Source organism: Perca flavescens, chromosome 1, assembly GCF_004354835.1.
Source record: "Perca flavescens isolate YP-PL-M2 chromosome 1, PFLA_1.0, whole genome shotgun sequence".
In the NCBI taxonomy this organism is placed as follows: domain Eukaryota; kingdom Metazoa; phylum Chordata; class Actinopteri; order Perciformes; family Percidae; genus Perca; species Perca flavescens.
Window position 1 is genome coordinate 16,560,509 of NC_041331.1, and position 9,609 is coordinate 16,570,117.

A 9,609-nucleotide genomic window follows, 5' to 3' on the forward strand; every position below is an offset into this window, starting at 1 on the left:
AAAGTCAGTGTATAGTATATAGAAAAAAGTCATAGTATAGTATGTTTAAAAGGGCATACAAATAGTATTTAAAAAAAAGTGATAAAAAAGTCATGGTATAGCATGTCAAAAAAAGTGATAAAAAAGGTCATAGTATAGTACGATGAAAAAAGTAATAGTATAGCATGTCGAAAAAAGTGATAAAAAAGGTCATAGTATAGTACGATGAAAAAAGTAATAGTATAGCATGTCGAAAAAAGTGATAAAAAGTCATAGTATAGTATGTTGAAAAAAGTGTTAAAAAAGGTCATAGTATAGTACGATGAAAAAAGTAATAGTATAGCATGTCGAAAAAAGTGATAAAAAGTCAGAGTATAGTATGTCGAAAACAGCCATAGTATAGCATGTCGTAAAAAAGTAATAAAAGGTCATAGTATAGCATGTCAAAAAAAAGTGATAAAAAGTCATAGTATAGTATGTTAAAAAAGTGATGAAAAGTCATAGTATAGTATGTTGAAAAAAAGGCGGAAAAAAGTCATTGTGTAATATAGAGAAAAAAGTCATAGCATAGTATGTTTAAAAGGTCATATAAAAGTAAATACAGTATTTAAAAAAACTGATAAAAAAGTCATGGTATGGCATGTCAAAAAAGTGATAAAAAGTCATAGTATAGAATGTCGAAAAGAAGTCATAGTATAGCATGTTGTAAAAAAGTGATAAAAAGTCATCGTATAGTATGTCGAAAAAAAGTCATAGTATAGCGTGTTGAAAAAAAGGGATAAAAAGGGATAAAACAGTAATGGGATCGTATGTCAAAAATAGTCATAATGTAGTTTGTCAAAAAAAGTCATAGACAAACACATTATAAATGCAGAAAACCCTGAAAGAAGCACTAAACTTAAACAGTGATAACACAAAAACTGTAAAAGATCAAAGCTGAATCATTTTCTAACAGCTGAATATTTTTAAAATAGTTTAAAGTTTGAATGACTTCTGTAGGTGAAAGTATGTGGGAGGAGTAGCATTTAGAAGTGGAAAAAGCCTGAAGCAGATATATAGATTGCTTCGTTGACTTTCAATGTAGAAAGAAAAAAACTATAACTGGTGGAGAAAAGTTGAATACAAGCACAGATGTCCTTAAAGAGCTGAAAATTTTGATATTTGAAGGGTTTTTGTAGCTGAAAGTATGCAGAAGTAGTAGGCAGCCAAATACCGTACGGATGAATCGGATAACAATACTCTGAATGCTGCTGGTTTCAGCTGTTCCTCCAGAGATGTCAACCATTAGCTATCTTACTATCAGTGATGCAAGAGAGTGAAAGTCAATCTCAATTTCCCTGACACACAACCACCTGGGAGCTGCGTGTGCTGATTACAGTGAGATGAGGAGAGAAAAACACACACACACAGTGATTGGTAGGCTAATCAATATCTGCAACAGACCATTTCATCATTTCAGCAACAAGCTTACGTACTGTCAAAGGTGGGAGAGTGTGTGTGTGTGTGTGTGTGTGTGTGTGTGTGTGTGTGTGTGTGTGTGTGTGCATGTCACAGGCTGTTCCTGTTCCTTGCAGGTGTCCTGGGATATAACGAATTAGTCGCTATTTTCATTAACCACAGTCTCCTCCCTGTCCTCCATCAGGATGCAAATCAGTAGCTCTGCACTTTGTTAGATGTAGCGTGTAAATTTACCAGGAAAACGATCACTTCACAATAATCGTCATCATCTCTGTAACGCTTGATGTGTCTATTGAGAGTTAGGAGAGAATAAAGTAATTAAAGATAGATGTAAACACTGGGAAATATCAAGCTGAATGTCCACTGAATCAGTTGCTGCTAAGTTTCTCTCATACACCACCTGTTGCTCTTCTGTCAGTTTGTTTTCCCACAACCCAGAGATCCTTGAGGCGACACTTTGTTTGTTAGTCAATTTCCGCTGATAAAGTTACATTTAGAGGATGACTGAAGGCTAAACAGCCAGTGATAATGCCAAACAGATGGATCATAGGTGGTGATTTTAGTTTGAAATTAATAAACACACCATGTATTATCTGTAGCAGTTTACGTTTTAGAGTGCCATCTCCATCAACATCTGTCATATTTGTTAGCATTTACTACAGTGAATAGTAATTTCAGGGTGTAACAATGCCTTAACTATCACTTCCTTGCTGTTGTTTTCACTCACCATCAGTATCTATCTATCTATCTATCTATCTATCTATCTATCTATCTATCTATCTATCTATCTATCTATCTATCCACTTTAACATTTTGATGAACCCTCTGAGCCATGTATCCTGCTAGCAGCTCTGCTCAGCATTGCTCTATACTAAATGCTAAAGTCAGCATGCTAACATTATCACAATAACACTGCTAACATGCTTATGTTTAGCAGGTATAATATTTACCATGTTCACCATTTTAGCGTGTTAGTATGTGAATTAATTAGCACTAAACACAAAGTTGAGGCTGGTGAGAATGCCATTTTGGACGTGTGTGGTCTTACCCAACAAACTCAAACTTTTACCTGATGTATTACAATGTATAATGTATGTATGATCAATGTATTTAGTAAATTACATGGCAATAGTTTTTGAGATATATTACCAAAATCCAAAAATTTATTTACAGTAAATGTATTAAATCGTAATTTTTTTTTTCTATCAAGATTTAGGCAGTTTCAGCTGTGTAGTGGAGAGCTCCAGTGTACAGAGTACATACTAAGCTAATTCCAAGGCTGCAGGCTCCAAACTGTGGGATGTCAGGCATCTGCTAAATAGATCTGTGGTATCTTTCACTTCAAGTCTACTACAGGGGATTGTGTGGTGTGTGTGTGTGTGTGTGTGTGTGTGTGTGTGTGTGTGTGTGTGTGTGTGTGTGTGTGTGTGTGTGTCACTTTAGGAAATATTTTAAAAAGCGAATTGAATACTACTTTGTGGTTTCAAACTGTGACAGCTTTGCCTGCTTTTGGCAGAAAGATCGCCTGTGTGTCTATCATCATGCCAATGTCTTTTAAAAATTGAAAGTTTTCACACTGTGAAACACATTTTTAATATTGTATGGTAAGACACGTCAAAAATGCATACGCAATATGAATATTGCAAATCTACAACCCGGAACTACATTTTCCTTGGACCAGCGAGGGGGTATTACTGTATCGTTTTAAGGTATTATAACAGCTTACCTTGCAGAATCTGATGCACTTCTATGTATTCAGTCTGTTCTTCCTCTTGAGGCAGTCCATAGTTCTTCATTTGTGGTTTTCGTTAGTCACATGATGTATATTTTCCTTCTCGTACCATGTATTTCTATTGCTCCATGACAGATTTATAGAGGCAGGATGCCAGACAGCTTTTAAAATAACTCAGACGTAAGAGCCTTGCAGCAAAAACTTTTGACTGTCCTGCTTTGTCCTGTGATTGACAATCTGATTGATTACACACACACACACACACACACACACACACACACACACACACACACACACACACACACACACACACACACATTATGTTGTGCTAAAAATCCCAAATGCCAGTGGCCATATTGTCTCTCAGTTTCAGTCCCCTGCTGGATTACTGCTTCATTAAAGAGAGCGTTGGTTGCCATGGAAACATCTACCAGAAAGTTTAAACTGGTGATGTACTCATCTCTTGACATTGTCGGTACATCGTCAATGCAAATTGTAGCCTCCTACAGGTAGCAATGACACTGTTCTCCATGATGCTTGTTTTCATGTTTCTCATGTGTACTCATATGAACTGCATATTTCAGTGCTTTTACTAATCATAATAATTAAATCATAATACTTTTTTTTAAACGACAGTGGTCACAACTGAAGCCACATGTGCCAAACTCTAACTACAGTCTGCATTACCAACAGTCACCTGAACTAAACAGTTCAAATCTCCTACAAAACTCATTCCAAGCAACACAACTCTTCACACACGTCTCAGAACAGGCTCAGTGCAGCCAAACTCAGAACAATCCTCACTGAGATAACACACACCGCCACTCAGAACACACTGAGAGTAAAAACGCTAGTGTCAACACCAATACAGAAATTACAGTTTGTCTTGATTGCTTTGATGCAGCAGTCAACTCAAACTCCACATTTTCAAAACAGTTAACACACACTGCGAATCAGTGCACCATTGCTTGTCATTGTAGCCTATTACTGTACGCAGCTTTCATGCCAGTGCCATTTGTTGTTAAATTTGCCTTCTTGCAAAGAATTGGATCCAGAATCAGAAATGCTTTGATGCAAATTTGTTTTGATTACATTGATTCTTATTTTCAAACTGTGGCTGAAAACTGAAATACTGTAAACATTAATATTAATGTAAATGAAAACAGAATCTATTGGAGTATAAGAAATTATGAAAAAGAAAAAAATCTATTACAGTAAAGTATAAACATCTATTACTGTAGAGTATGAGAAATAGCCACTGCACATTTTAAGGCCTGCAGACTGATTGCTAATTGAAGATTTGTGTGAAGGAGTGTCAAACAGGTGCTTCAGTGATTTCATACTGATGTAGGGAGTTTGGAATAGGAATAGATGGTTTCTGTTTGGTTACCATAGCTAAAACAATGGAGTTTGGACTAATTGAATGACATCCGTGTTAACTGTTCTGCAAAAAGGTGGAGGAAATGTGTCAATCCAATGAGAAAGGGTTAACACGTTTGCAAGAGGTGTCTTCTGCTCTGCTGAGACGGTGGTGATGAAAACCGAGTGGATCCCAGTTTCTTTAAGCAGGTCAAAGCAATCAAGAAAAACTGTAAAAACACTTTTCATCTTTACAGTTTGAACAATTTAAGTGACTTCACACTAACAATAATCACTTCACAATAATTTATTTTAAGAAAAGAGTGAAATTCTTTCACATGAACATTTTTATTTGATAACATACCAGTTTTTTTAGGAAACAAAAAGGAATGAAAATCAGCAGTTTGCTTCAATAGCTATTTTATTTTGCCTGTAGTAGTTTATGTAATGACTGGAAAAAAGGTTAAAAACTAAATAACGTAATAACAAAGAACATTGGATGTCCTCTCTTGCCATGAATGTGGTGTTTCCATTGCTTCCATCTCCATTACTTTCTAAAATAAACAGTAAGAGCGCAGTTTTACTATAGTAAAGGTAGTGTTTTTCACATTTTCACAACTGTGTATGTAACCTCAGATATCTTACCTGGACATGTTGGTATCTTTGCTCTTTTACTTGTTTCTCTCAAACGGTACAATGTATAACTGTTTCCTTCTTATTTGGTGTTTCCTTATTTCCAAAAAAGGCATTATGAGCTTTCCCTATATACTGTATATACAGTATGTGTTCACTAACAAGTCTAAAACAAGAAACTATTGCAATCAGCAGTGTTTGAAATGCACCAGGCTGAAATCCATACTGTTTTGAATGTGTGGTTATGACAGCAGTGTGTTAGCATTTGAACAAAGTGCTGTAGATCCACAGTGTTGTGCAGGTTGTGGTTAAAGCCATGGGATAAGTCTGTAGAGTTTTGAAAACTGTGTTCAAGCAATGAAAAACGAACTAGAGTTTGGTCCACATGAACTGCTGCTGTGGAGACTGTAGTTAGAGTTTTGCACATGTAGCTCTAGTTGTGCCCACTGTCGTTTAGCAATCGAAAGAAAACTGTAATTTAAACAGGAGGGAATCTTTTTCATCAGTCCGGTCCGTCTGAATAAATCCCAGACTGGAAGGCTCTCTGCCAGTGAAGGCACTGGATCACAGAGAAACTCTCACCTCATGGCCTTTTCATGCGGCCCGCTTTGCAAAGTCAGCTCATTTGTTTCTCATTGAACATCAGAGGAAAGCGGTGACGCTCATCCTTACAGTAGCTCTACTTCTTCTTCTTCTTTTAGTCCCCCTTTTCTGCCCGCTTTCCACAGAAGCCAGCATGAAGGTTTCTGTCTGAGTTTGCTACAGCTGCTAGTCTTTACATCAGTGCTGTTGTTTCTCTTCTTTTCCTGCCCATCCGTTTGTCTGTCAGCACCCGTTTGTGTTTGACTGGGAAAGTTATGGAATTAAAAACATTTCCAAAATGTCCAACTCAGCGATTATCTATATATCAACTATTAGGCGTACTACTTTATATTAGTGTTCATTATGTGCCCGGCACACACACACACACTGATAAGACACCAAAAACACAGATGTGTCATTAAAGAACATAAAACTTCTTAAATATAACACTGAAAACAAAGAACTTTGTCTCCTCTCCCCAGCTCTAAAAATAAATTCTGCTACAAAACAAGTTTTGATTTCTTCAACCCTTAAAGTACAGCCATACACCCTACATGTTACTACTTAACATTTGTATACTTTACAGTTCTACTCCACTACATTTCGCTATATCTATTTAATACAATAGAATATACTTTATTGTCCCTAAATTTGTCATGGACTCAAAAATGCGTAGTGCATAGTAGTAGCTGCCATTACAGACAATAGATACACATAAAAAATACAAATAACAGCTAAAAACATACACATAGGCTACATACACACAGAAAGAAAAAATGCAGAACACCGGGTTATTGCGCACTTCTCAGGCCTATTACAAATCGTACAATCTATTTAAAATTTTGATTTAAAATTTTGATGGAGACTGGTACGAAGGAGTATTTAAAATGGTTCAATTTAGTTTTAGGGATTCTATACCTTCTGCCAGAAGGCAGGAGCTTGTATTCCATTTGAAGGATGTGGGACGGGTCCAACAATACTCTCCGCGCCTGCCTAAGTACAGAGCGCTCATAGATGGAGTGAAGGGAGAGCTTATCAGTCCTCCCCATCACCTTCATAGCAGTCTGTACCAGGCGCTGCAACTTTGATTTGGACTGTGTGGAGAGATTGCCGAACCATGCCGTCATCCCATACCTGATAACACTTTCACAATAAGGCTCAATAACTAGTTACTAATAATTATAGTAACTAGTTATTGGAAAGGGAGACTTATATTTTAGTTTACTGAATATGTAATAGATTAAACTACTACATTTCCTCCCACAATCTAAAGACATGCTTAGGTAAAGTGATGCATCGAACTTGCCTGTAGGTGTGATTGTAAGTTTGATGGTTGTCAACCCTGTTACAGAATAGTGACCTGTCAAGAGTGTGACCGACTCCAGCCCAGATTGACCTGGGATAGGCTCCTGCCCATTGTGACCCTGCAAAGGATAGATAATGGATGGATGGTTTAAACTACCCAGCAGTATATAATGTACCTAAATGTGCTTCAAATAGCTACAACATTAAAATGCTAGTAACAAATAAATTAGATAGTGAAAGTGGTCCTACAATAGAAATTATACTATAACACTCTAAAATGGGCCATATTCTGCATAATGACTGCTACTTTTGATATTGAAGTGTTTTGCTGATAATACAAATGTACCTATACTTTAGGTAAGACTTTGAATGCAGGATTTTCACTGGTAATGGATGGCAATGAATTCTTCTTTCACCACTGGTCATTGTCTCCTATTAGTGTGGTTGGTTTGTCCTATCACTCAGAGACACAGTAGATTTGTCAGTAGCGTGTAGTTACACAAGCTAAACAACTCACAAACTAAATGGCCCCACATCACTAAGGGCACATTTCTGGAGCTGCTGATGATGGCGATTATGTCAGAAACTGAATTACTGAGGCTGATCCAAACTCAAGTTTTAATGCAAGGCCAGAGGGACTGACCTGTGCATAACAATACTATTCTACTTCAATTTCATACTTGGGTTCTTGTAACTTTTGTTCTTTTAAACTCGTTTAAAAGAAAATACTCTTCCAAGCAAACCAAGATACTATAGACTCACTTTTATGCTTATCTGTCTCAGGGATATAGCACAATACACAGCAGTATTGCTAGGATCAAAGTAGCTCAGCTTGTTGTGATCACCGGCATATCTTTTTAGTCACTGCAATATTGCAAAAGAGAATACACACACACATGCGCACAGGGTCAAAGATAAATGAGCCTTGGGCAGTGGGCAGACAGGCCAATGCCATCTGGTGCCCAGTGTGGATGCTGAGCAACAGTCAGCTCCACACCTGGGAGATGGTATCGCCTGCAACTGTTGGCAGACCACCGACTGCACGCTCACCTGCCCCCACACTTTTCAATCTGAGTTTTATGGTGTCTCACAGACTGCAGACGAAAAGAGAAACCCACCCAAAGATGGTATTACACATTTTATACATCTGCCTACATACAGTATTTCCCAGAATCCCTATATTTGTTAATTGTTCTCAGCTGTGGGAGAGAGAGAGAGAGTAAGATTTTTTGTGATTAATGAGTTATAACCTTTATTCAAAACACAGTGCCTTGCTGCTTTAATTAGGTGGAGAAACTATATAACTATATCTTCTCTGTGCGTGGTTGTTGATTGTGTAAAAGTGTGAGTCAACAAAGAATCTGTTGTTGTTTGATTCTGACGCCAAATCCTGAGATTGATTGCTGAAAATCTAATGCAGCTGTGCTGGAAATACCAAGAGACACTGCCTGTAAGTCCAATATTTCCTCTCATTTTAGCTCTAGTTTTTTGTCTCCACCAGCTCCTGAGGTAACTATATGGCTATTTGCACCACCATGTTCACTAGCTGATCGCAAACTTTGTCTGTGTGCCACTTGGTGCATGCAGTTAGCATGAATTAGGTTTATCAGAGCTTTTTCTTTTAAAAACACCTGCCATGCTGGAAGAAAAAGTTGTTGAGAGCGGTGAGAATGAGCCAAAACAGTAAAATCACAGCCTATAAAACCAAAATAATGAGCTGAAAGACATTAAAATGCTGTGTAGAGCTGAGAGGAAATGCCATAGTCATATTGTACTTCTATGTGGGTTTAGTGCAGAATCAAAGAATACACCGGTTTTGCATGCTTATTGTGAATACATTACATTGGGAAAAAGAAATGTTAACTATTTTATATACCATATATATAGAAGACTTACAAAATTTACAATTCTTCAAGTTATATATGCATTTCAAAGCAGCAAGTGTTCTGAAATCTCTCTTTTCTGGGGCACTCAAGGACACACTGACACTGAGTGGGCATTTATAATCAGGAAATCAACTAAAACAATGCTTTGAATTTCATAATTTATATGCTTTGAGAAGGCTTCTGTTTTGTCGAGGATGAAATATTTTATGCTGGTGCATCCTTGAACATCCTTAAACATCTATCAAAACCAAGTAACTAGCCTCTGCGACAAATGGAAATAAATGAATTCACTATAAGAAAGAAAGGCATTTAAACATATAGTAGCCTGTGCTTTGGGTGGAAGGGATCAGTGAGGGAAAGGACTAATACAAATCCAAAACTACTTTCCTGTCACACTGAAATGTCAGATCCATCCAGTGGTTATGGTACAAAGTAAAACAGTAACCTGGCCTGACTTCATGTGAACACCACAGATAGTAAGTGACTGATTTTATAACAGCCAGTAACAAGGGGTCATGGGATTTTTACTGCTGGAGATGAATTTCAAGTTGCCATGAATGAGTCTCTCCCATTGCTCTGCTAAAACACAGACAGCCCTCTTACCCAGAGACAGAGAGGGAGGGAGAGAGGAAGAGAGAGAGAGGAAGAGACGGCACTTACAGCATACAGAAAGAG